We start from the raw sequence: 26928 nt of genomic DNA on the forward strand, positions 1-26928 counted from the left end.
CTCTCTTGAGTTAATTCAACTTATTAAAGAGAGTTAATGCAGACAGGGGGAGAGGAAGTATTCTGCTGCAATTCATGGTGAATTACAGAAGTTCAGCAAGCAGCAGGGCTTACACAAGAGAGGATGGGGCAGGACCACATGGCCAGGAGGGAAGAGCAGGATGTCGCCTTTAGCTTGGTTGTAATGTACAACAAATTATTTTAATCAGATGGAAATCAGAGTCCTAGAAAGGAGTAACTGTATTAAAGAGCTGATTATATTTATTGGAACGGTGACATACAGACTTCTTATTTGACTGGGTTCTTAAATAGGATTACAGGGGTTTAATTTGTTTCTTTAAATTGGTTTTGGAGAGAGAGAGAGAGAGAGAAACCGAAAAAAAGTTTAGAGAGAGGGTGGAATAACCTTGGAGGGAGTACACTACATTATGCCATGTCAACCATAATAGTTTCCCCAGCGCAAATATATGCTAGTACACATTCTTCAAGTTAACTAATAAACAGAAGAGTCATAAAAAAGAATTACTTACTCTATACATTTGCACACTGTAACTGGTAATTCTGTAGTTTTAATTTCACCTTTGAACTATCAGTTATATTGCCAAGTAACAGTGGCAGCAGTGTATATTACAAAAGGAGTAAACAAATTACCTTTATCTAACTTTATTAAAGTAATAAAGGGCAGACTTTTTTGTTTTAAACTTCCTTCAAAGAGAGTTTTATAGCTAACTATCAGCAGGGTGTGGACTGAAGCTAAAAACTTTGAAATAGGTCCCTGTGAAATCTGAAACCAAAATACAGCAAAGGTCACCCCTCTGTGAAGAACCATCTTGTCTGTACGGATACTACAAGCAAAGCTCTGTTAGCTCAGCCTCAGTAATAATGTAATTCAGCTTACCCCCTGGGAATAGCAACAACATCAGGTTTCTACTACAAAGATAAATTTACTGCACACAATACCCATTACTATATATCTGCAGCATGTTTGATAGTAGCCAGACACTAGTGTTACATGTTATACCTCAAGCTATTTTTCCCTGTTAAAGGCTAACCCAGGTTATAAATATGACATTGTTATTCTTACTCCCACCATTAGCTAATTCTTTTTAGTCAACATTGTGCATAGAGTCTTATGCAACATATTAGCCAATATTAATAGGAAAGGAAGCAATACATCCGATTTTTTTAAATTTTTACTATTTTTTTTCCCCCCTAAAGGAGAGGATTTCAAGCCTTTTCAACAAGGAAACAGAGTTTTTCCCGTGGAGAGAGAGGATCTCCTACCACAAGTATTGGGACAATAAGACTGCTATACTTTGTACTGTCTTGTGGGCTCCCATGAAACAGTTCACAGACCCAAGCTTAGAGACAAGTGCCATATAGCAACTGAGGTTCTTGAAAAGGGTTGCCCACATGCACATTGCTCTGCAGATACATATGGGCTAGGCAGTCTATTTTTCCAGCTACAGGAAAATACAAGGCAGCCAAAGCTGCTGGTACTGGAACCACTGGGTGAGCTTGGGCTCCTGCTCGCCTTAACTATAGAGCAGAGCGCTCCTACCTCCTATCTCCACTCAGAACTCTCCCTCCCTTTTGCTCCAAGTTATGTCATATGTGTTTGCCAACTGAGAAGAGATTTAGCAATCTTATGTAAGCAAAGATTTCACAAAGCGTGGGACTGAAATGTTGACTGCCCTTGCTGGACAACATTTCTCTGGTATAGAAGACATCCCACCACACTTAACAGTCTCTGTTGGCCACTTTGGGTCCATTGCTAAAGAGATGGTGTCTTGATCCAGTCAACTGAAGACTTTCAGACTTAAGATATTTTGAAGGACACAGGATCCCACCTGGCAATACATTCAAAGTCACTCGATTTGATTAGAAGCATTGACATGCAATAAAACACTCACATTAGGAACGGCAAGAAAAAGAACATTTTCTGCTGATCAGACAACAAAAATTTCCATTTTGAATGGTGTGGTGCTTGAGAAGAACTAAGCAGTCTTTGAAATCTAGCCCTTAACCAGGAGTTGTCTTAGGACATGTAAAATTAGGGACACTGCTGTTTAAAAACATCTAAGCTTGAGCGAATGCACACAAAGAGCATAACGTGTATGCAACAGCCATTTAAAGAGGAAGCAGTATTTCAGTTTTTCCCCAAGCGCTTGGCTCACAGGAAAACATCTGATGTAACAAGGGAACCCACACTGCCCCTCTGCCACCTAAGGGCAAATTACCCAGCCACCTATAAAAAAACCTCCTGATGTTTTACTGCTTAAACATTTTATATAGTTAGACTGAGTTGTCTTGAGTTCACATGCTTTATGTTATTTGATATGTTTTAACTAGGAAGCTACTTGGATTCATTTCAAGATTTGAATTTTTTTTTTAAACTAACCTGTTTTTAAGTACAGACTCACTCATGCTAGCGCTACACAGATGTATTCAATCTCTTTGCATGCTGCCAAACTATTTAAATAAAGTTTGAAATGGAGTAAAAAAAAAAAAAAAAAAAAAAAGGAGGGGGAACCTGACTGCCAGACCACTGGGTTTGGTTTCTGGTTTTGGTGTTTGTTTGGGGGGGGGGGGGGGTGTTGGTAATTTATTTTAAAAACCCACAAATTTCAATGTATTTGCAAGTTCTTCTGCGCATTTCTTATTTTTTTGCTCAATACCAGACCCATGATTTTGATCAGGTTGATAAGGAACAAGCCAAACTATAAAGAGGGCTTTGCTGGTTACAGGCATACTTTGCTTTGCAAAACATTATACTAGCCATTATTAAAGCATGTATCACAACTTCATTTTTCTTCCTCAGCTGCTCAGGATTAAATCTTTGCAATAAAAATATTTATGAAAATTTGACTGAGCAGTCTACTTTGGACACTTTTTCTTAGAAGATGGAGTTTTTTGTTCCAAATCATGCACATGCAGAGGTATCCGCCAAGCTCTCCAACTGTGTCACCACAGTCCTTAAGCCATTTAACACAGAACATGCACGTGTCCTTTGAATGCCAAGTCAGCTACGCATCAAAGACAAATAGCTCTGGATAGCCAATCCATAACAATCAGCACATCAGTAAGAAATCTAATTTGTATTCAGTATTATGTCCATCGATGGGAATGGAAAAAGAAAAAAAAAAAAAAGAAAAATCAACACATACCCACAGATTCTTTCACAACCTCAATAATTTTAGGAATAAGAAAATTACACAACCTTTGGCGTGAAAATACACAGTTTGCCCTAAGAGACAACAGCTTCCATTTAGTAAATGAATTAAAGACCACGAACATCATCTGCTTTCTACCCTGACAGCTGGGTCAAAAAAAAATTTGAGTCACCAGAAGAGTTTTGCCTTTGCATACATTTTAGACAAATAGGCATTTAAAGACAGCTGCCACTGAAAGCCAGAAATTGTGCAGATTAATTGTGAACATTACAAAGACAATTACTCCTTAACTGGGTATTTAGTACAACGCTTCATATGCGATCAAGATCTGAAACAGTATGATGGGCTTGTTGTAGGCACTATCACAATTTAATCATGATAACATAAATATCTATTTGACTAGTTATTCATTTATTATGGCAGTAATACTACAACTACAATGCTGTATTCAGTTAACATGGGAATGCCAGGTATTAATTTCATACATTGCTTCTTGCACCTTAAATTTCAGCACCATCAGAGAAATTGCAGATAATACTGCTGAAAACAATCATAAGAGAATACTCAATCTTACCCTCCACAGGCTACTATATCATGCAATCTCCAAATAAAGTTTGTATGTTCTAAGAATTAAGTTTCTTGGGTTAGTTTTGGTGGTTTAGGATGCACAGCAAATACAGTAGGTTGTCTGGTGTGTAACAATAATTGGTACATTAAAAAAGAGAGCTGGCTTAAAGTGTGTTTTACTCCTGTTTAAGCATTGACCAGGAGCCTGGAGAAATTGTTATGCAATTAATTAGCACTCCTAAAAATGGTTGTGTATCTGAGTCAGGAAAACACAAAGGTACTTGTGAGGTCACTACTTTTGTGTCATTGTATTCAGTTCTAGACAGAACTGGATGCACTGCCTAGCATTGTCTGCTATTTCCGTCCCAAAATCCTATTTTCATTCTCACCTAATTTTTCATACTTTAGGCTGAAGGTTGCCTTTGCTAAGTGTGTGCTAGATCTGAAGCACCTGGGCCAAAACACTTCTACTCTTCCTGACACAAGGGCTCATAAGTGTACTTTCCACCGCTATAGTTTAATTTTCATTTCTAAATCCAGGATATTTTGTTTGGAAAGCACTACCCAGCTTTCAAATACTTGACTTTGTGGCCTTACTGATGCTTTTTATAAATACAGAGTTTTTTGTATATAAATCCATAAAGACTAAAATGTCATACAGGTTGCTAAGGAAGTACTGGGATACTGGATTATATGAAACAACTTACATTAATATCAGCAACCTCTCTGAACCCAGCCAACTTATAATTTTCATTGATCTAGAAATTATTTATTTGAATCACACAGACAATTTCAGCACCAAACTGCTTCCACAGCATTCTGCCAGGACTTCTAGAGCTGTCAAAAAAGCATTTCTTCAACAAAAGCCAGTCCACATTTGGAGGGGGGGGGGGAATTTTCCTTTCTTGTTTTTACTGTATTAGAACAAGTACAGCAAGTTCTATCCAATAAGTAAGCTTTTCTATTTTGCACTCTACTTACCATCCAGAAGGACATGCACAGGAATGCTTGGTTGGGTGGTAGGCACCCTGCTTCCACATCTGACATTTGCTGTGCATCTGCAAACACAAGATGCAGATCCAGCTGGCCTCTACACTATGTCATATTTAGTGTAATAGCTATGGATGATATGCATAGGAATGCTTGTTTTCTACAAAAAAAATACACCGTGTCATAATTAAATACATGTAACAATTAAAAAAAATCTTGAGAACAATTATTACAGGTATAGATAAAGATAACAAGCACAGATTTTTCAAAGCAATTCAATAGAATCCTCTTACTTTGGCCAACACAGCAGACAGTTCAGGCCTTGGCTGAAGTGCCAGCTACCATTAATACCAACACTGTGCTAGGTACTCATTCAGGGCAGCACAATGACAATAAGAGCAGCAGTAAGCTGCCATCAACGCTACGGTATTCAAGATTGCCACATACTTCAGCTGGAGAAGTAACTTCAGTAGGTTCCGACTGCACAAGGGAAAAGGGATTTACCAGCTGTTAGCTACTGTGGGTCAAGAAAACACAATGTGAAAAGCTACAAAGCAAGCTGGAGCTCTCACACCAGTTTGCGATTTACTGATCTTCACCTCAACCTGCTAACTCGCATGAAAACTACCTGCTGCTTTGATGTCACTAGGATTTTAACACATTAAACAACGCAAGGCAAGAAAAGAGTTTCTTCCTAGCCAAGACCAGAACAGTTCAAGAGACAGGAACAATGAATGAGGCTATTGCGATATTTCCCTAATTAGCACTTTGTAACAGCTGATTGCATCCTTGTCAAGCAGAATTGACATTACTACCATAAGACACATACTACATTTAATATGCTCCCAGAGTCCTAACTAAATAGATACCTACATCACATTTACCAAACTGTGAAGATCCAGCAGGGGAAAAAAAAACAAGCAGGAGCTATCACCGTCACACTGCAGTTTGAAGCTCTCAAGCCTTGTTTCACTACCTAACTTTTCAATGAATCCAAAGAAAATCTCAACTTTTTAGTAGTAAACCTTTTCCAGTTTACTGATGATTTTGAAGTGACACGCCCCCTCCCCACCCCGTAGCCTAGATTAAGAGCATGCCATAACTAAAGATACTTTCTTATCTAACCAAATTTATTAAAATTGGTTTGTCTTAACTAATAATCCAAACCACAAATTATCCACAAAACAGCCATGTACTTGCTAGGATATCTTTAAAAGAAATAATACCTCAATCTCATTTGCGATGATGTACAATAACTTTTGTTATCTTGAATACGGAAAAGAAACAAAAGTGTTTCCCCATATGCCAAGTGACTCAAAGTTAATATAGGAAGCAGAGTAGTCTCTGTGGCAAACAGATGTGACATTAGTACACAATGAGCAAGTTACTGCTTGTTCCCTAAGGGTCAAGTAGCTTTTATTCATCTTCATCTGCCAAAAAATGCTACACAAAAGACAACTACCCCCCTACCAGAAGCCACACCACCATCTACCACCATCTCTCACATGGCAGCCAGCATTTCAAAACATAGCTTGAAGAAAAGCCTGTGATGTAATGGGAAGCAATGTTATTAAATAATATAGATTGCATTCTTCTAAATCAAAACCAAAACAATGACAGACTCAGTTTTTTAAACAGCAGCACTACGAAAATGCAAAATTGCTTTACAAGGGAAATAACACACAGGGGTTGCTACAACTGCTAAAGTTACAGGACATTTTTTAAAGAAACAAAAGTTTGTCTCCAGTTTAAAAGAAAAAGCTAGCAAAGGCAGTTTTATGTACCAGTCACACAAGTTATTTGTTTTTTTTAAAATTGTTTAAATTGTTTAAAATTTTTTTAAAAATTTTTTTAATTGTTTAAAATTTGTTTTTTCAAAATTGTTTTTTTAAAGCATTATCCTTCCAACATCATCCACATTGTGGCAAGGACATTTGCTGCAGTTTTAACTAGCAACAATGATTTTAACAAGAGAAAGACTAGCAGCCTTCTGCCTTCTTTCATTTCAGTTTTTGATCAGTAAAACATTACTTACAAAAGGAAACAAACTAACATTCGCCTGTCTTAAAATATTTTTCATTTTTTGTCTCTTACATGTTAATTTCTGATGATTTTCATGGCAAATAGTGTCTTACGCCAGGTCATTTGGCCTGTAACAAGTTGAGCTGAACAAAAGCAGGGACAGTGTGCAAAGTCACCTCTAACATCACATGCAACAGGGACAGTTCCAGCACAGTTACGCTGAACCCAGCTCGGTTCATCCAGCCCTGTCAAACAAGCGACGCTCATTTCATAACCAGCAAAGGGTCAACTGTAGAGCTGCAGTACACCTCACTGACTGACAGCAAAACATCCCCATTCCCCCAGACCGCTCAAGTCCACCCTCCCTACAAGCAATGCAAAGTCTCTGGCACGAGAGGCACCACCTGGACCTCCTCTTTGGGTTAGAGGATCACAGTGTACATGACGGCCTAACTGCACCACCCTAAAATCATAATTTCCTTAAATAAAAATGTCAGCTGCCTCAATCCTCAGGCAAGAGTCAAGGATAATGACTGATTTAACCAAGAGACCATTAAATCCCCAGATATCCTAAAGCATAGCAGCACTCCATCTATTGGTCAAGAATTAAGGACATGCTTAATCATCATCATCGTGCACTAACCTCGATCATTAAACACTCACCCCCTAAATAGCCCACCCCTTCCTCCCTGCTTAGGGCTTCACATTCTCCCAGCAAAAACTAAATGCAAGTAATAATGTCTTCTGAAAAATAATGCGAGTATCACTAAAAGTGTTAACGTGAAAGTTTCTAACGTTAAAACTGGTATATGCTATTAATCACACAATTATAATTTTGCTTCACTGAGGAGCACATGCATTCCTTACTCAAACTAGCATTGAGGAGCTCGTCCGATGCATTCCCAGAGTTCACACCTTCTTTCCATGTAAGTACCGGATGCCACCAAGGAGGCTCGAACGAGGAGTTCACACGTTGTTTTCTGCCAGGCCAGTTATGTGACAGGGTGTGCAGACCAGAGAACTCCCTGGTACAAGAGACGTGCCGGCAAACCCTGGCAGGAAGGTGAAAGGGAGCCTTTCACCGCAGATCTGCTGCCAAAGCAGCCACACGCAGAACTGCCCCGGCTCACACCGCTCCCCGCCAGAGCCACCACTGCTGCTTCCCAGCAGATCACACACAGCCATACATCCGCCACACCTCTGCTTTATTCCAGTCACCAGCAACTGGACCAGGAGGCAGGTGAGACAGCCTGAAGCTGCCCCAGGCACACCAAAGTCCTTTTTTACAGGCTGAGGTCACATTTATTAGCTTCATTCTTCTGGTACCAAAGCTGATTTAAGCAACAACTTCTCCCACACAATTAGTAATTCATCAATTTCATACAGTCACGCTTTTATAACCCTTGGCCAATTATTTTTTTCCCAGATATTCATTGCTGTTGATTTTATCTATTTGTTTTAAAACTTAACTCCTCCACATAGTGGCACCACACAGATGAGGCATAATCCTACACATTTTTTCCTCTGCTTAGTGTCACATCACTACCCTCCAGACACAAGTCCAGGACCCGTGGATGAACACCAGCAGACTCAGCCTCAACCCACCTGTAACATAACGATGCTGAGAAGACAGAAGCAGAAGCAACTCACCTCCATGACTGGCTGCAGCGATTATTGCTTTTGAGGCATGCTCTACCCTCCTTACAGAGCCAGTCCAAGGCTTCCCTGATAAAATCACGTTGTTCGGCCATACAGACCCTGCCTGCCTGCCCTGAAGTCTGGGTTGAACGCCAATTGATAAATCTGCTCTGAATTCCTAAATAAGCTTTTTAATGCGAGATGAAAATTGTCTTGGGGTGAGACCAAAAGTGAGGAACAAAATCTCAAAAGGCCCATGGTAATGCTCATTTCTGGACCCTAAAGTTCAAGGCACCAATCTTGACTTTTGTCCTCCCTAATATAAAACACACAATGAAGATAATTCCAAACTGTTAACAAAACACAGCGCTGCCTGACCACAGTGAATCCCCCAGAAGCGAGTGGCGCAGGGCAGAGGCTGGTCATGCCGGTAGCTACGCATTGCCGTGACCAGAATACGTGTGCCTGCACCTGAAAATCGCATTCCTGGGCTCCCCGCACCATTATCGACGGCAAAGGTGGAGCCGTGCGCGATTAAACATATAAAAAGGCTAAATAAAATTAATTTTAGGAAGTTTTCTGAGACTCATAGGGACTTTGGAGCCTTGCCATGGACGACGGTCAGTCCATAATTATAATAATTACTTTCAAGGTTTTATTTGATTAGCAGAGATTCCGAGCAGAGGCGCATTATTTAAAGCCCTGTCCTTTCCAGCTCAGCGCTGAGGAAGAAAGACAGCACTGCAGCATCTCCCTCGGCCGGAGAGCTGGCGTATACCCACGGAGAAGTTCCCCCTTAGCCCCACGGCGACCGCAGTCGTCCCCCCCCCACCGCCTCAGCCCGCTGGCAGCCGCGGCCCCGCGCTAGCCTCGCAGCCGTGAGGCGGCTGAGGGAACGGGGGGAGCGCGCCAGGCCTCCCGCCGCACACCCCCCCTTCCCCAACAGCGGCAACGCTTCGGCCACAGCCCCGCAACGGCCGCTACCGCCCGCGTTCGGCGGGAAACAAGAGGATCCCCCCCCCCCCCCTCCCCGCACCGCGGGAGCGTTACCTCAGCGGGCCCGCGCCTTTGTGCTTCAGTCCATCCCTCCTCGCCGGCGGCGGGAGCCCCAGCACCACCGCGGCGAGCGAGCGGGCGGGGAAAGGGGCGGCGCACTATGTGGCAGGAAGGGACACCTGGGCTCCGCCCCCCGCGCCCGCCCGCCCGCCGTGGCTCACTATCTGGCAGCGAGCGGGGACTCGGCCCGCCGCCCTTCCCCCGCTGCCCCTCGGCCAAGTTTGAAGCCGGGGGAGGGTGACAGGGGGCGGCGGCCGCCGCCCCCTGTCACCCTCCCCCGGCTTCAAACTTGGCCGAGGGGCAGCGGCCTCCGCCCTGGGCCGACTCCCCCCGCCTCGGCTGTACCTGCAGTGCGGGGCGGGCAACGGCGAGGCATCCTCCGGGGAGCGTTTATCTCTGAAGGGCCATGGCGAGCGGGGTCTGACGTGAGGAGATGGACTCTGCGATACCCGGTGCACAGCTGGGGGAGGGGGGAGGGATAAAATGAGGTGTATTTGGGAACAATGAATAAAAAAAACCCCACAAACTAAAAAAAGACTTGTTTTGAAATGGAATTTTGAGAGATTTAAACAGTCGTTGGGGCTGAAAGGCAGCAGAAGGGTTCTCCAGATGGCTGGTGCTGCTGAGGAGAAGGCTCTCGCACCATCCACGGGGAGAAAGCGGCCCTGGCTAAAAAAAGCTGCACAAAATGCAAATCTCATTTTGGCAAAAGCTGTCCTTTCTTTTTTTTTTGGCTTTGTGTAATTGTTCTGCTTTGCAGCTGAAGTCATCTCTGCCTTGGTTCCCCACCCAAAGTTACTGGTTTCTTGGTTTCAGGGCTGGTTTGCTTACATCTGAGTAGTTCTGACCAGCCGTTTGAAGTTACAGAAGCACTGGGTGATGGTTGTCCTTTCTATGCAAAAAAGTCTGTATTTTAATTATATTTTCAATTATTTCTAAAACTCGGAAGTTGCCTACAATATGCTTGAAAGGCTTAAAAGCTCCCTTTGAAATCAGCAATAATTGCTTACAGGTGTAAAATTACTCACACAACTAACTTCATGTAGGTTCGGGGACAAAACCTTTTAATTCTGTATACTGCTCGCTTTTAAAGAGCCTCTCGGGGACTGTGATCATGGGGAAATGAGCAGGGCTGGAGCAAGGGCAGGGTGAAGACACCGCCTGCCCGGGGCCCTCTTCTGATGGAGTCACCAAAGAGGCTCCAGCCCTGCTGGCTGCTGCCACCACACCAGTGTCAGAGCTGCACGTCCATCACGGAGAGGCAAGCAAGGCCCCTCAGGTGCTAGAGAGGTCTTAGGAGAAAAAAGTGCTTGAGGAACCAAACTATCCAGCCACGGGATATTTGATTTGGATAGGGAGAGGATGCAGAACACGTTTTAACTTTGCAAATTTGTACTCAGCGCTGAGATGGCTCCACCTGACTGGACCAGCGCTATGGGAACCTGTAGGCACCAGCCAGTAATAATGGGATGAGGTGGTACAGCATCTGTTATTTACCACAAGACCTCTAACTATCTGGTGGCTGTATGAAATTAAAACTTACCTTGGGCACAGGAATAATATGGGTGAGTGTGTTTACAGGCACCTACCTACATGCAGAGTGCGCTACGACGGTTGAAGCAATTGGCTTTCTCCAATTTGCATATTTATTCAGTGTAACAGTCATGGAATTAGTAGGGCTGTTCCTTGCATGTTCATCCCCTCTTTTTTATTTCCTTTTAGAAAAAATTACAGCTGTATCATGTTTTAATAAACTTTCAACCTGAAAAGGCCAAGAAACACCAACCTTAAGGTGTGGTTTTGAAAATGAGGGCGATACTGCAATGAAATCCATGGATTGGGACTTGCCTCAACTTCTGCACCCTGGCCCAGACAACTGCTTAGCTAGAGACGGTGTTGACATAAGAGCAATTGGGTATGAACTGGCCATGCACAAATTTCAGCTGGAAATTTTGTTAACCATGAAGGCAATCAAATTCCACCTTTTACAGAGGGGGTATTGGGAATGGAAAAATCTCACAGCTTTTGAGATGAAGTTTATTAAAGTCATTATATGATGCATTGTCTGCAACTGCAGGGGACAGACTTGATGTCTCAGGAGGTTGATTTGAGTGCTAAGGTGCTGTGTGACATTGATCACACACCTTGAGATTTGAATTTCAGAGGCAGCAGTTGCTTATCCCAGCAGAATGCTTTCAGGCATGTAAAGATGCCTTTCATGTTTATTGTAGGGCAAGCTTTCTTCTCCTGGGCATGTGGATGAGTTTTACTTTAGTCCTGGAAAGATTATGCAGATGACAAGTCCTCATGATTCAGGCCATAAATGGATTACAAGCAGGATCAAGAAGAAACTTTCCTGCATGAGAGAGATTTCCCCAATTAGTTCTGGAGGTTTTGTTCTCTCCTTCGAAACAATTGCCAGGTGCTGCTGGATAGTCACTGGCCTTGGCCAGCTGGAGTCAGGCAGGTCTCCGTGCTGTGGATGGTGCAGCAAATGGAGATCTCTGCCTGCGGGCTCCTGCGTAGACACCCTTCTGTGGAGTAGGAGAGGTAACATCTAGAGCGGGGAGGACAGGTAATAGCCAAGTCTGTTCTTTTGGGGTCAGACTATAGCTTAGTATTAAAAAAAAAAAACCACTTAACGAGTGAAACCAAACCCATAGTAAGCTAACACAGCATTACATTTTTGGAGAGTGGGTCCTCAGACATACATCCAGCTCTGTTACGCTCTCTGGACCTCACAGTGTTGCCCCCTGTCTGCCGTGTCAATGAAACACTCTTTCTGTACATTTCCTGCTAAATACATTGCAAAAAATCCACACAACAGGTAAAGCGTTTCCTTTTTGGGGACCCTATCTGGCAGAACTACTTTGCCGATTGACACAGTACTGCAGCCTTTTCACCCTTCGTAAAGCCATGTGTCTAATCAGTGGACCTAGCTGAGCTACTCATTAGAAACTTGGCCAAACCACGAACATTTGTTTCCTTGCTTTATGCCAAACTCTGAGAAAGGAGGAGGGAGTGGCATGGAGCTCATGTTAATGAGTTCTTCATTCCCCACAGAGAGATAATCAGAGCACTGCTCGGAGATTCATCAACATTTTTTATTAGCACTTTAATGACCTACATGTTGGGGGTTTTTTTTAAGGAGTTACTTCAGCTAAGAGCTAGATAATTCCTCTTGCAGCTGTGGTTTAGGAAGCAGCTCAGGGGACGTGCATGCCAAATTACTTTAGCTCTAGTTAAAAAAAGCATATATACCACAAGGTTTCCTGGGTGCCTCCTTTTTCAATCAAGGGCATTATGTCCTCAATCCGTCTCTTCTGGGTTATGTGTGGGGGTTTTTGGTTTCTTTTGCAATCTTTGCAGCTTCAAGAGCTGTACAGCAAAATGCCAAACACTGGTGGTACTACATGTTCCCCGCGGACAAAGGACCGTAACAGCTCCCTGACCCCGGTCACTCCGGGAGGCAGGCTCACTCGGGAGGGATGAAAGGCATTTCCAGGGACCAGCACTGATCCTGCAGACCGCTTCAGTTTCAGCTGGCTGTATGAGGAACAAAGTTGTTAAATGCTGAGGGCTGGAGCCGTTTCCACACTGCTGCAGGGTGAACGTCTAGCCAAGGGATTGCCCAGTGCTTGCTGAGGAGTCTGTGGCCCTGCGCACGTGGTGGGAGACCTCGCCGCAGCCATCTATACATTACGGTGAGAGCCGATGGCGAGAGAGTGCTCTCACGGGTTTGGCAGAGGCTGCTCAGAAATTACCCAAAGTTTGGTATTTGCAGCTCTCCTCCCGTAAGGAACTGCTATGGTGGCAGCCAATAACGGCAGCTGTCCAGAGTCTCTTTGGTTTAAAAGGGAGAGAGCCACTGGACTTTTGCTGTCACTTAGGAGGGCCGTTGGCTGGAAATTGCTGCACAAGCTCTTCCCATGCCACCCCCGCTCCCCAGTGGCCAGATTTCCTTCTGTTCTTCTGGAGAGAGCTGTGAGAATATATACATTAAAGACAGGGATGTAGTCAAATACTGCAGGACAACCGGGGTTATGAGAGTATTATGAAGGAATACTATTTACTTTTTCCTGAATCGAGCCCCAAGTGTTTCCTGTCAGACCTCAGTACAATGGGACACAAATGTACAGTCCATTACGTTCACATTTCCTCCAAACAGCCGTCTCTTTCCTTCGAATGCAAGGGACAGGAAAGGATGCTTTCTGCCCCTACTTGTGTCTCTCAACTGATTTTATCTAATTTGAAAAGGGATTTGAGACACTCAGCATTCACTGTCTTCAGTAGGTTGCCTCCCTTCTAATGCCTACTGCTCAGGATGGGAGAGGTTGTAAATATGGAGGAATTCCTTTGAAATCAAAGAGAGCTTCACTGGAGTAACATCAGCATGAATGGAAGCAAAATGAGGTCCATGGGGAATAAAATGCTAAGGCTGGGGAAAAAAAAAATCAAGATTCACAGCACTAGTCCAGAAGAATAGTAGCTCATATACAAAAAACCCCATAGTTCTCATTTCCTCCTTATCCCTTCAGGACAGGAAAGAACATCCTGCTCTTCTAATATGAGCAAAATACAAGTTATTTTTGGAAGCAAAAACTCATGTTCAGAGCACATTTTTAAAAAGACATCTCTAATCTGTGATTCTGATGATGCATTTGGAGCACAGCACATCCTTTTGCATCAAGAAACCCACGTTTGTCGGCTCAGCACCATCTACACTCAGGCAAAAGGTTTATGTTGGTTGAACAAGAAGTTAGGAATTCTTTGTCAGCACATTAACTGTGACTTGAAGATGAACTGCCACCTCTGATGGGGGTGTGCTGTCGCCAGGCCCACACCTGGTGGGAAGCCCAGTACAACTGCCTGGGGGAGAGGAGCATGGAAGTATGGGAGCGTAAGGTCATGGGCTGGGGGATGCGGGTGTTGATTTCAGTAGCTCTGAAAAAGGCTTTCTGTACCTATCCTGGCCTCCAGGGTAAACGTCCACTTTCTTCTTCATTATCCCAAGACAAATTGGACATAGGACAAAGCTCGAGTCACCCCCTGCCCTCAGTGGTGATGTATCTTTGCACGCTGTGCTTGTTGTTCTAACTCTGGACCCACGGAGGAGCATGTGGCATAATTTCCTGGACAAAAGTTTTGAAGTTTAGAGCATCAAGTCAAATTCAAGGCCTTCTGGGCAAACTGTTGCTTTTCATATTTGATGGATCACTTGAAAGGACAGCACAGAGATGAAATCAGCCTCAAATTTGTTAATATGCATAAACAATATTAATTCGCAGATAATGTTTGATTTTGGATTCTGTATAGGTAACTGTTACTCCCAAAGCCTCTTTTGAAGCAAATAAGGTGGAAGAACATATGTTAGCTCAATCTCTAATGATAAGGATAAACAAATTGTAGAGGAGTTAATCATTTACCAATTCAAGATTAACAAACTGCTAATGTACTATAAAAAGAGTTCCGCTTTCCCTTTAAAAACCATTCATAGAGTGTAAGATTTTAGCTCCTCTCAGTGTCAAGGGCCCCAAATACCTTAGCAGACTCTTGGGAATGACCTCATCTGTAGTTTCTGAGTGTATTCCCAGCGATATGTAATGCTAGGAATGGCCGGATCAAAAGCTGGGGGGCAGGAGCTCGCTGCCCCAGCGCGGCAGGGCTCCCCAAAATGCTGCACGGGCCAGCAGCGCCTACGCGGAGCTCGCTGGCACTCGCCTGCGGCGTGCAAGCGTATGCTCAGTGCAGTGTCCTTCTGTCGCTGCAGCCATTGAGAGCATGCTTAAAAAATCCATGCGGAGATACTCCTATGAAGTCAGTGGATTACTCACATACTTAAAGCACTGATTTCCCTGGCGGGACAAACTGTGTTCAGTGGTTTTCATACTAAACGACGTGAGATTGCTTCTGCTGACTGTCTCGGTTTGTTCTCAGACAGGAGGCGGAGAAGGGCAGTGGGACCGATGATCAGGTCTATGCAAACAAACGCTGGAAACTCAAAACAAATCAGTCGCAGAGCTATGTGGATACTGTGCGAGAGAAAAACCTCTGCTTGTCTTTGCCCGGCAAATCCTGGTAATTCTTCAGAATGTGTTTTAACCAGCTCCAAGTCTGCCTCTTTCCCTGCTGATGACTTACCCTAAATTACAAAGTCAGTGGTTTTAACCGGGGTATCTGAACTCTCTGGGACTCTGAAGGAGAAAGATACATGAATCTACACAGCAGGCGTCAGTGCCACAGCCGTTTTGCTAAGGGAGATAAGGAAACTGTGGAGGAGTAAAAGCACAAATTCCCTTTAACAACAGTAATGTGTAATTCTACGTACCATCATTTATATACAAGAAAATAATACACAGATGCACTAAGCAGAGTTCTGAATGTGTATAAGTGTTACACAGCAGAAGAAGTAGCTCAAACTACTGTGCAGAGAACAGACCTTGAATTGTCTAAAGATAGATGGTGAAAAGATGTCAAACATCAACAGAGTTCCCTAGGCTTCACCAGAGTGGGAGATACATCAGTAAAAATTGAGTCTCTGGCCCCCTGTAGCTCTGCAAATCATCAAAAAAGACATTAATGTCATTAGCAAAGCCAACAAACGTGCCTATACTTATTACTTGTTTGTAATAAGATTTGGCTAGCATATAATTAGCAGGCTGCAGAAGTCTTTTACGAGCTCTGAGAACAGTCTCTCTGCCATGCTGACGTTCCCCGGAAAATTCCTGTTCTTTCCATGTAGCTACAACTTCCCCATCAGTTTCTACCCCCTCAGATGGACTGACATTAGCATATGCAACATGTCATATAAATCCATGTGAACTATATATATATATACACACACATACACACGCATTAGTTTGGTTTGCTTATTTATTCTACAAGGATAGTCTTTGATCAGGAATGCTTGTTTCCCAAGAGGCAATAACACTCTTCTGCCAAGCAGGACAGTGAGTTATGTTGTGGATTTGTGGTACGTACACACAGGATTAGCCGTTAGCTGGCTCGAACACATCTTGTTGTGCATGGTTGATTGAGCCGGTTCTCTGTCCTTCTGCTGGGATACTTTTTCTCAAGGCTTAAGCATGGCTGTAGTGAGTTATTTAAACATGTGCCTAAGGATATGCACAGCCCAAGGGAGGCTGGAATGGGACAAATCCTTGTGTAGCTGCTGAACTGGGGTCCTGATTTGGATCTGAGTGTCAAAAATATGAATTGGGTGACAGCAAAGGGCACTGTACAAGATCGCAATTTGTGCCACTGCTCCTCAGAAAGTTTTGAGGACTTGAGTGTTGCAAAAGGTTGTAGGCTTGGATGGTGCCGGATGGGAAAATGGCACACAAATGTTCAGCTGTCATTGAAGCAGATGAGAACAGCGGTGTTGGAGCTGGCCCTCTGTCAAGCCAAACTGCAGCTACGGACCCGGCATCCTGCCTGGCTTTCGGGTAGGAAACCAGCTCCAGACCTCGCAGCTCTGCTCCGTTTTTCTACAGTCGGGGGGTTTTTCAAGGCTGTTGAATGTATACATGAGAACCGGCTGTTTCACTTCCTTTTCCAACACCAGAGGTGTAAAGAGGCCAGCACGCAGCCAAGAAATGGGGCCGTGAGTCAGCTGGGAGTTTCTGAGCACCTGATTGATACCCTTACTCGGTTCGAGCGCTCCGGCCACCGGGGCCAGGGCTGGCTGCTGCTGCTGGGGGCCAGCTCTCAGGTTCCTTTACAGTGTCCTTTGTGCTATGCTCTGAAGCTCAGCTCAGTGATACGAGCGCTTTGGGAAGCTGCCATGGAGTGACCTGTTTTGTGATCCACCCTCTGTGACTTGCACTGGTGCTGTGCCCCCCATGCTTTGAGAAAGCTGCTCCTGGTATACAAAATGTGTAACTCAGACCTTGCCTCTCTGCCTTGCGAGCGAGTGCTTGGGACGGCGACGTGCTGGGACTGTGGGAGTGGTTTCTCCCCATCTCATGGATGAACAATACGGTCCCTTCACTTGTGATGTTGTTATCAATGATTCAAAATGAGATAGCAAAAATACTTTCCATGCTGTGTAACTAGCTTCCTAGCAGAGAGATCCAGCTGCAGATATGATACTCACGCTCTGGTGCTTTCAAGGATTATCAGTGTAATTTTGGACGCTAACGGAAAGATAACACTGAGTGTTAAAAAAACCCCAAAACAACAGCTGTAATAAAATGGGACTGTAGTTCTGTCACTGCTATGAACTTTGTGTATGAACATGTGCAGGTCTTTGGGAGAAAACATCAAATTGCATCCCCATATACGACAGTCCAAGTTTTCAGATGTCCTGACGGATGGTCTTTCAAATCCCAGTGCAGCAGGTGTTGCCATAATTCATAACCTGTCTTCCACCTGGGTGTTCATTTCCCCAACCCTTGACTGAAGTGTCCTGAGCCACTGATTTCTCTAACTGGATCTGATACTTTGTGCTTCTGTTTTGAACCCTGCTAGCAGGCAGGCAGCACCAGCCAGCTTTACTTGCAGAGTCCTTCTGGTTTGTGGGGAACTTTCATTTCTCTCAAACAAAGTCAAACTGGTGATTCAACACTAATGAACTGCTGTGAATACTCTGCTTTATCAGAGGAAATAGTTGGAGGCTGAAGTCTTGGTCCCTAACAAGTCTTTGCGAGGATATTAACATGTCTTGCCAAGACCTAGTAATTCCCTTGCAGCCAATGCAACATTCCTCAGAGGCCATAAGGCAAGACTGGAAAAGGGGATCATGTGGCTCGGTCCAAGCTGAATTAGCTACTCCAGAGAAACACCCCGAGCATATGACTTCTTTGCAGACACAGATCTAAGGTAACAAAACCCACCAGATTTTGGTGAATCCATTCAAGACATCTATTGTCAAGATGTGTCATGTAAGAAAGAGAGGAATAGATTTTCAAAAAGGAAATTACAAACTGCCCATACAATGTGATATTCTTAGGAAAACAAGTAGCCTTGATGATTGGGGTTAAAAAAAAGGAATCGGGGAAGAGGATATTACACAGCTATGACTAGATTTTGTTTGCCTGCTCTCCTGTGAGAAAAGTGTCAGGAGAAGAAAAACAGAAAAATGCTAAACATATTCCCTGCAATGTGACTGGTTATGCAAAATACTGTCCTTCTGGGAGCTGCCTACAGTAGGTTAAGCCTGGCTTTCAGAAGATGAACAGTGGGTTTTCAATTATGGCATTTGAGACCTCTGGAGTGGGGATTATGAGAAGATAGTATAAATCAGACGGCCCTTTTAAGACATGCTTTTTGTTCAGCAACAGGACGAGCCCTCAGACTGGTACTCTTGCAAGCACTCAAGGTATGTACAGTAAAGGGCACCACAAAGATCCCCCGAACAGGCTCCAGGAGCAGCGGTGCATGGTTTGGGCTGGGGGGGGAGCAGTGCCTTGGATCCTGGGGTGCTACCATCGCTGTGCCCCTGCTAAAATGCCGTGCGGCTATTTAGTTGTGGAGTAGCCTTGGTGCCTGCTAGTTGGGTCACCTCTGTGCCACATGCTGGGCTATTGCTGGGCTATTTCTCCAGCCTGAAGGGCAATCGGAATTTTACCAGCAGCTTCAGTGAAAATGGGCCAGCAGGCAGTGCTTTGCATCTCCTACGCCAAGGATCTTTACTTGGTTCGCCACTCATTGTTCTGACAGTTGTCTCATTTATTAACTTTTTACATCAAAATCCATTCCTCTAAAGCTTATGTTCAGCCTTAAGCTTCAACATGTGCTAATAGTATTAATCATTCTGGAAATAGCTCTGTCTGCTCTGCTATCAGTAGCTATCTTGATGACACACTGCCCCGGCTCCACGTTGCTTCCTTGCTTTCTGGGGGTGGCTCTTGAGCAACTAAATAGGTGCACAGCAGGGGAGAGGGGTAGGAGGCAGAAGAAAGCAGAGGGGGATGCCCTTGGGTTGGGCCTCCATGTTTTGGAGCGTGGGCCAAGGTACACTTAACTGCAGTGCGATTCAGCGGTGGTCTCCTCTGGAGGGGTCTGAGCTTCCACTATGCATCCCATCTGTCCTGGAGGAGACATCACACAACATCCTCGGGGTGGTAAAAATGGTCTAGAAACCTTCCAAGAAGGGTCCTACTGTCACAGGCGTCAAGGGCAGATGGGACCTGCAGATAGGAGAGCCAGGTCTTGGAAATGCTGTGGGATCCTGCAGATCAAGTAAGTGTTGATGTTGCTGCGTGACCTGCCCATATGGTTTTGCCTTTTTACTAGCCAGACTTCTGTGTATGCATCTCTTCAGAAAAAGGAAGGATATTCTGGAGGGCTTTGAAACCTTCTCCTGGATATATTAAGAAGTAACACCATATGTGGAATCACCAGCAGAGAAATTCAACTAAGACTAAAAATAGAGTTTTGCTTTCTTATTCAAAAAAATGCTAATGCCCAGTTCTAGGATTCTCATGTTTCTTTATCTAATGGACAGTCTTCAAATAAAAGCATCCTCTGGGGCAATGTCATGTTCCTTTCACAATTGCCTGAACCACATTTTCTCTTCTTTCTGATCATGCAGTATCTCACAGCTAGCTATGGTGACTGTGGAAAAATGCCAGTAACAGTAGTAAGGTTGCAAGTGACGCATTGCTAGCTTCTTTGAATATAATTTAGCTGCTGAAAAACAAATCATGGTTACAAGCATATGACCAGTCACCTGCCTGCTTCCTGGCCCACGGCTTAAGAACTTCAAATTAGTACAAAAATACTTCACAGTTAATTAAAAGCCTTACTTTTATGAAGGTCAGTAGAGATGGCTCTGCTTATGATTGCACACAAAAAAATTCCAGTACAATTGGCAAATCACTTCCTGTGTCTTAGTTTCCCGTTTTTAAATAGTACAAAGTACTCGCAGACCTGACTTTTCCACAATCCACAGCAGGTGCCAGGAGAACAAACTCCCCCATGGGGCATTTGGTGGTCTCAGGTATACTGCTGTACACTGCTGCTGTACTGCAAGATGCACATGATGAAATAGTCCTTGAATAGGAAAACATGAGGTCGTTTTTAGCTATCAATAGTCCATGAAAATGTAAAATGCATGGGACATAAGTGGGAGCGGATCAGAATACTGCTATGGTAATTGTTTAAGAAATATTATGCTTTTACTCACAAATCAATAGACAAGGCAACAAGTTCATCTGAGATCATTGTGTATCTATTTGAGGCACTTCAGTAGTACTTGCTTTTTAGTACCCTAGTATCCCATAGCACATGTCAAAATATTGTATTGGTAGTTGAAATTAACTTAATTATCTGACTTCTTTGGCATTGATCATCTATTTTGACTCTGTGGTCCTTGGGGTAGTACTCTTCCTTCAACTCAGAGCATACCGTCAACATTAACAGTGAATCATAGTCAGGAGAGAATAATCAACTTGCAGCCTCATCTCTTTTCCAGCTAACATTTTGCCACGAAGCATGTTTAAAAAGGCTGGAAATGAACATAAAGTTGAAAGTTAACTGAGCTACTTATGGCTTTTACTACAGCAGCAACAATACCTGTGTCACTGAACAAATTTACAGAGAAAACAATTTTTGCTGTCAACACCATTGGGAAAAAAATGAAGTTCCCATTCAAGTTATAGCAGTACTACCCAAGTTAAGCAAATGTAAAAAATGATAATTTTGTGATTTTTTTTTTACTCCCTCCAAAAATGTGGCGCATTTCTTGCATTACAGGCTAAGACATCCTACTCGGCCACATTGCTTTTTAATCAAATGCTTTCCTTTACCTGTTGCTTGACATTAACCCACTGCTCCTCCTCTGGATCCTCTCCTCCATCTCCATGCTCCCCTTTTCCCTTCTGCTGCAGCAGTTTAAGTTAATGTTACTTTCAAAAGTTCCCTTTTAATCAGACCAAGCCTGCTGGCACGAGCTGTCAGCAGTATTCATTTCTCTAGGCTCTTGCCTTATGTTGCATTGCCTTGGCAACAAGATTTAGCAGCAAGGCAACAGCCTTGAACTTGTCAGAGTCTGTTGCAACGCGCCGAGCATGTATTACTCTCTGGCACCTCGGGTTGCTATAACAACTACTAACAATAAAACTCATCTCCCAGCTTTAAATACAGGAACTTTTACAGTCTGTTTCCTGGCAGGGCTGCAGCAATGTTATGTGAATCCTGGCTGTGCTTGTTTTGCCGCCTTCTTCCGTTTTGCACATGATAGGAGCCTCCAGGAGCGAGGTGCCGAGGCACGGGAAGGAGCTCGGCGATGGCAGTGCAGTCCGTGGCAGCGAGTGTGGGTGCTGCCGGGGCCGAGAGTGGGGCTGGGCGAACGAAAGGCCGAGTGACCGCAGGGACAATGCGGGGCACAGAGCCTCAGCAGCAAACCCCAAACGCTCCGGACTGCAGGCTGCGCCCGGTGATGCTCAGCGCCTGCCTGCACCAGGCCTTCGGCTGGGGCGTTTTGATTTTTCCCCTTCTCCAGCAAAATACACCCTGCATGGCTGGTAACGGCATCCTGGGGAAGAGACTGCAGCCATCAGAGAGGCACTTTTGGTCCCTATCAGCACAAGTGTTTTCTCCCACTCTTGCAAATACTCAGCTGGCATTACTGATGAGAATAAAGGAGCAGTGCTAATGTGGAGAGATGTGCAAGGGACCGATGATTGTCCTCGTGTCATCCAGCCCTGCTCAGCACAGGTTGTCACGACACAAATATCACAAATTAAGTCTGAATCACTGGTGTTAGGTGTTAAAAAACCCCTCTTAGCAGAGACAGGGCTTTCAGTGCCAGAGGAGCCCTTTATGAGGAACATTTTCAGTCAATGGAAATGCAGGGTGAGGATGTAAATTGAGCCAGTGCAGCATCAGGAACAGTGGAAATTTCGCAGCAGCTCACCCACTGCCCTGTCACACCTCCTTCCTGTGGCTTCATTCATGAAGACAGTGCAAACACTCATCCTTTTCCTGTATGTCACAGCCATGAGTATCTCGTGCAGAGTTAACATCATTCTCACTTTTCCATAGCATGGGTCATATTTCTTCAAAAGGACAGAATTCATAACCTGTGACTCGAACAATGGGAAGGCTTGTTTAAGAATAACTCAGGATACAGCACATTTCAAGCACGGTGAGGGATGCAAACAGGAAGAGGAAAGAAGCAGCAGATCTTTCCGCCTTTATGAGTGAAGCTCAGCTCCTGCAGCCAGGAAGCACTGGCAGTGATACAGCGCTTGGCAAGATGCAGGAGGAGGCAGAGCTCTGTCTGAGCGAAGGTCTGTTTGTTCAGACAGATTTTAAAATGTAAAAATGCTGCTTTTCATTTTCCACAATTGCTGCCAGCCGAAGGACAGTAGTTGCAGGTGGCAGGAGCGGCTGGAGATCTGGTCTCACGCTGCTTTCCAGTGACTGCCACCCTGCGGGGCCCGAGGCTGCAGGGACCCCAAGCTCAGAGCACTGCCTGGACCCACAGGTCTTTTAGAAATGACCTCAAACAGGACCCACATGGGCAATGATTTCCTGCTGATGATAACAGAATTAGTGCATGGCAGAAAAGTTGCAGGCAAGGAGCATCCCTGGATATGCACCATCTTTCTTACAGGGACCCTTTTCATTGCTTCATTTGCTTTTTCAGGTTCATGCTTTCTCCTGCACAGAGTTTTGGGTAAACATTCCCCGTACGGAGTTGCTAAGAGCCAAGAAGCTGACCTGACAGGGATGCCCCTGCCCCCAAACTTCTCTGGAGCTCTTCACATTTCATGTTTCATTTGGTAAGAAAAATCAGCCCAGTTTTTCTGACTCCTAATCTAGCGTTTTGGTTTCACAGATAAAAACAACTAATCAAACGTAACAAGCCTTTGTTTTAAGGAAAACAGCTCATTTGAAAAGCCCAAAGCTCAGTTCTGCAGTTAGATCTCAGGACGGCAGTGTCCAAAGACCTGAAATATCATAGATGGAGTCTCAGATGGTCCCAAACCTCTCATGGGTATGGGCTAAGGATCACCATCCCTTGGGCACAGGAGTTAAAAAATGTGGCCAGGCACCAAACTAAGCACCCAAACAGCCTCAGAGTTCGGTGTAACATGCAGGGCATACGGCAGCGCCCAGGTTTGTGCCTGAGTGCTGACTGCAGCCTGGAACTGCCCCACGGCAACGGCAGGGGTTGCTCCCGTAAGGCCAGTTACTGGACCTGGGCTACATTTTTAAGGTTTACAGTTTCTATGTGGGACACGTAGAATGTTCAATCCCAACTTTTCCGCTTTGTCCTGTTATCTGAGACAGACAGTAACTCAATACTTTGTGTCTGGACTCCTGCACCCACTGGAATAAACATCTGTTTCTTGTACAGTGATTCGTTTAATATATTGCACAGCACAGGACACCAAATTGTTTCAACACGTTCAGGCCCAAGGGATTTTTCGGCAGGTGAGTGGGCCTCGCTCACAAAGGCGGTGACTTCGGGTGGGAGTTGGGGCTTGTAAAATGTGGCCCTTTTATATATATTTACAAATAAATTTCTACTACACTGCAAATGTTAATTGGAAACACAATCCATTTGCCAGTGGTCCCTCACTGGCAACCCCAGGTGCCAGAGACTTGGGTTAGTGTTGCCCAGAGGAGACGTGCCACTAACCCAAGCCCTGGCAGGAGTTTGCAGGAGGGCTCCCGCTTGCCCCCCAGCATACAGGGAGAGGTGCAGGACCTAGCAGCATTACAGAGGGCGAGGACACCTGGCTCCATTAGTTTTATTACCGGGGCAGATAAGGAAACCTTGTGTAATAAAAATGCTTCCCAGGTGTCAGGCCAAAACACAGGCAGGTCACTGCACCCTGTTAATGTTTGTGCTAGTGAAGACTTTGAGGAAGAATGGCATCATATGAACTGAATAAAAGTCTCTGTTGTGCAATAAGCATGATTTTCATATTTAAATATGGAATATATCCATGAATATATCCAATTCATCAGGATATACTTCCTTAGCAGCATGGAGTTTTATGCAAGCTGAACAAATGATCTCCTAAAGCATTTACTTAACAGGGCACCAGTGACCACCATGGTCTCTTTTGCATGCATTAGATCTAGCTTTTCCCATCTTTTTTCCTGCTAGAACAGACAAGGGAAAACTACGGAGTCCTGGAAATGGCCACGAGGCTCACATTTCACTTGCAAACAGGCGAGTGCAGGTGAGCAGGGATGTGTGTGCACTGTTTGGTGTTGAAACAGAGCCAGGCAGAGAACTTGGCAAACATTTCATTTTCATCCTTGTCGTTAAAGGTTTACAAGCGAAGTCCTAACATCTGGTATTTAACTGAAAAGAGCAGACGTGGAAGTGCTCGGATATCTACCTGGCCTGCTGCTGCCTCCCTTTCCTTTCCAAATGCAGCTGCTGGGAACCACCCAACCATGATCAGCTTCCAGTGCTGGCTGGATAAATTGTCCTCCCAAGAAAAACTAAGATAAGATCTCTAGATAGGCTTGTTTCTTCTCTCCCTACTATCTTTTCCCCCAAACACACCATTTGTTGTTGCAGTTTCTAGTTTCACTGTTTCCAAACATACAAAATTTATTTTAAATGCGATCCAAAAGGACTCATGCCACATGTTTGAAACCTCCATTTAACTCAGAGCTGACAGCTTAAAATACAAGCAATTTTCTGCTGAACCGTTCTCAGGCCCTTCCTTGCCTTGGCACATTACAGCGCTGCTGTTATATACTACCAAAACACTTGCATTAATTGTTGTTAGGTAATTTTCTAAGGTGGAAATAGGAAGAAAACCGGACTTAAAATACTTGCTGTCTCCCACATGGACACAGGTGTGCCTCCGGGTTGGGAGGATGTGACCTTGCCGAGCCAGCGCACAGGCATGAATGCGACCAAACTCACTGCGGGGCTTTTGTGAATAAAACAACTTGCACGTGACGGTTTGCAGGACAGCCCCTGCGAAACACAAATACAAGTGGGTCGGTTATTGTCCAGGCAATCCCAGCACTCTAACGCAGATGGGAGGGGCTGTTCGGCCATGTGTGCAACCTCATAAAAGCGTGTTTTGGCCCTGTGTTGGCAGGGGGAAGGCCATCCCCCTTCCCACCTCCAACCCCCTGCGGGTCTCCTAAGATGTTTCCCGGCTTGGAAGCGGTGCTGAGGCTGCAGCACTGTGGGACCATGGCAATGGGAGAGCCCAATGATGCTGGTGGCCCCAGCCCCTGCAGCGAGGAAGCGGGGCTGAGAGCATCCTCTCGCCTGTCCGGTGTCCAGGAGATGTCCCAAGCTGCTGGCAGGATGCCGCGGCCCAAAGGCCAGGCTCAGCATGAGCTGAGCTGTAGCATTCCCTGTCCTCGTGAGAGCTGTGCAGATGCTCAGCCCCCTGCTACAAATCCCTGTTTCCTATTGCTGTCTCCCACACCATCCTGCACCATAACTGGTGCTTTGGGGGGAAAAGCGATGTGTCCCAGTCGCAGGCTGGTCACTGGGTCAGCCTCCGACACCACGGTCTCATCAAGGTGCCAAACAGCTCCTGCCGTGAGAAGGCTACGGGCTTGCTCGAGGTGGGCTGGGGTCATCTCCAGAGATTACATTGCAAAACAGGAGTCTAGATTTCACAGGTGTCCAACAGGAGAAGGTGAATGAAATGAAAGTTACAACCATAATAAAGGTATCATGGGTATAGGAGGGTTGATAAGATAAAGGGAGTTCTTTTATGGCTTATTTCCTGGCCTTGATCACTTGATACAGATCAAGATTACAATGGAGTTAATGACTCTGTCACCTGGTGAGGTTGGTCTCAGGCAATTTTGGTTGCTACTTGTCAGGGCTTTCTCCCTCGCCCTTCTCTTTTGTAACCTGATGCAAATACAGTGTTATAAGAACATAAAAGATAGCCCAATTAGGACAATATAATTAAAAGCAAGGCAAAAAGCAATGAAGTGCTTTCATAAAACACCTTTGCAACAGAACTTGGACCATTTTAGTCGAGATCAAACAGCCACTTAGAAAGGACAGTTTCATCTCCTTAAACATTTCAGATTATATATCATAGGCAGCACTGCTGATAAATTAATTATTGAACTATTTTACATTACGTACATTGGCAAGTTCATTAGGGCCACTTCAAAGCTTCCCAGAGACCCAAAATGCCCAGGAAACAAGCATCAAACATTTTGGCTTAACCGGAAAGCTCATTCCGCTTTCTCTTATTTAACTTACTAGTCATGTATTATTCAAACAAAATAAATAGTGCTGCCTCCCGTGCTCATCCGGGCAAAGCCTTTAGCAGCAAACCACTGGCTCATTCAGCCTGGGCATCCATCAGCCTCCACACGGGCCATGTCTCCTCATCACTCCCCCATGCACCCCAGACCTCCCCAGGGCTCATCTATGGGCTTAACACTGGTCCTGCTGGGTCAGGCCCCCAGTGGTACTGGGATGCTCACGGTGTTTAGACCTAGGTCTCTGCAGGCAGGCAGGACACCAGCCCGCGTGGCACAGTCACACCTCCACCTGTAAAATGGCTGTTTACTGCAGA

At 44.7% G+C, this 26928-nt stretch overlaps 1 protein-coding gene and 1 long non-coding RNA gene across 7 annotated transcripts in view; one reads left to right on the forward strand and one right to left on the reverse strand.

Annotated features, from left to right (window-relative positions):
* Positions 1-9812, reverse strand: part of ADD3 (adducin 3) — a 101702-nt gene extending 91890 nt beyond the window's left edge. For 2 of the 6 annotated variants that reach the window (XM_075504571.1, XM_075504577.1), the window contains exon 1: positions 9440-9580. The gene's annotated coding sequence lies outside the window, so the exon portion shown is untranslated. Of the gene's footprint in view, positions 1-9439; positions 9581-9790 lie in introns of those variants that run through there. The other 4 variants (XM_075504572.1, XM_075504574.1, XM_075504575.1 and 1 more) reach the window with 3 other exon arrangements.
* An 8640-nt stretch (positions 9813-18452) lies between these two features.
* Positions 18453-25287, forward strand: LOC142411163 (uncharacterized). Its single transcript, XR_012776133.1, has 4 exons — positions 18453-18764; positions 23040-23175; positions 24513-24588; positions 24680-25287. It is a non-coding gene; the product is annotated as an uncharacterized LOC142411163 (long non-coding RNA).
* Positions 25288-26928: the final 1641 nt, after the last annotated feature.

This window comes from Mycteria americana, chromosome 6 (assembly GCF_035582795.1).
Source record: "Mycteria americana isolate JAX WOST 10 ecotype Jacksonville Zoo and Gardens chromosome 6, USCA_MyAme_1.0, whole genome shotgun sequence".
Lineage (NCBI taxonomy): Eukaryota > Metazoa > Chordata > Aves > Ciconiiformes > Ciconiidae > Mycteria > Mycteria americana.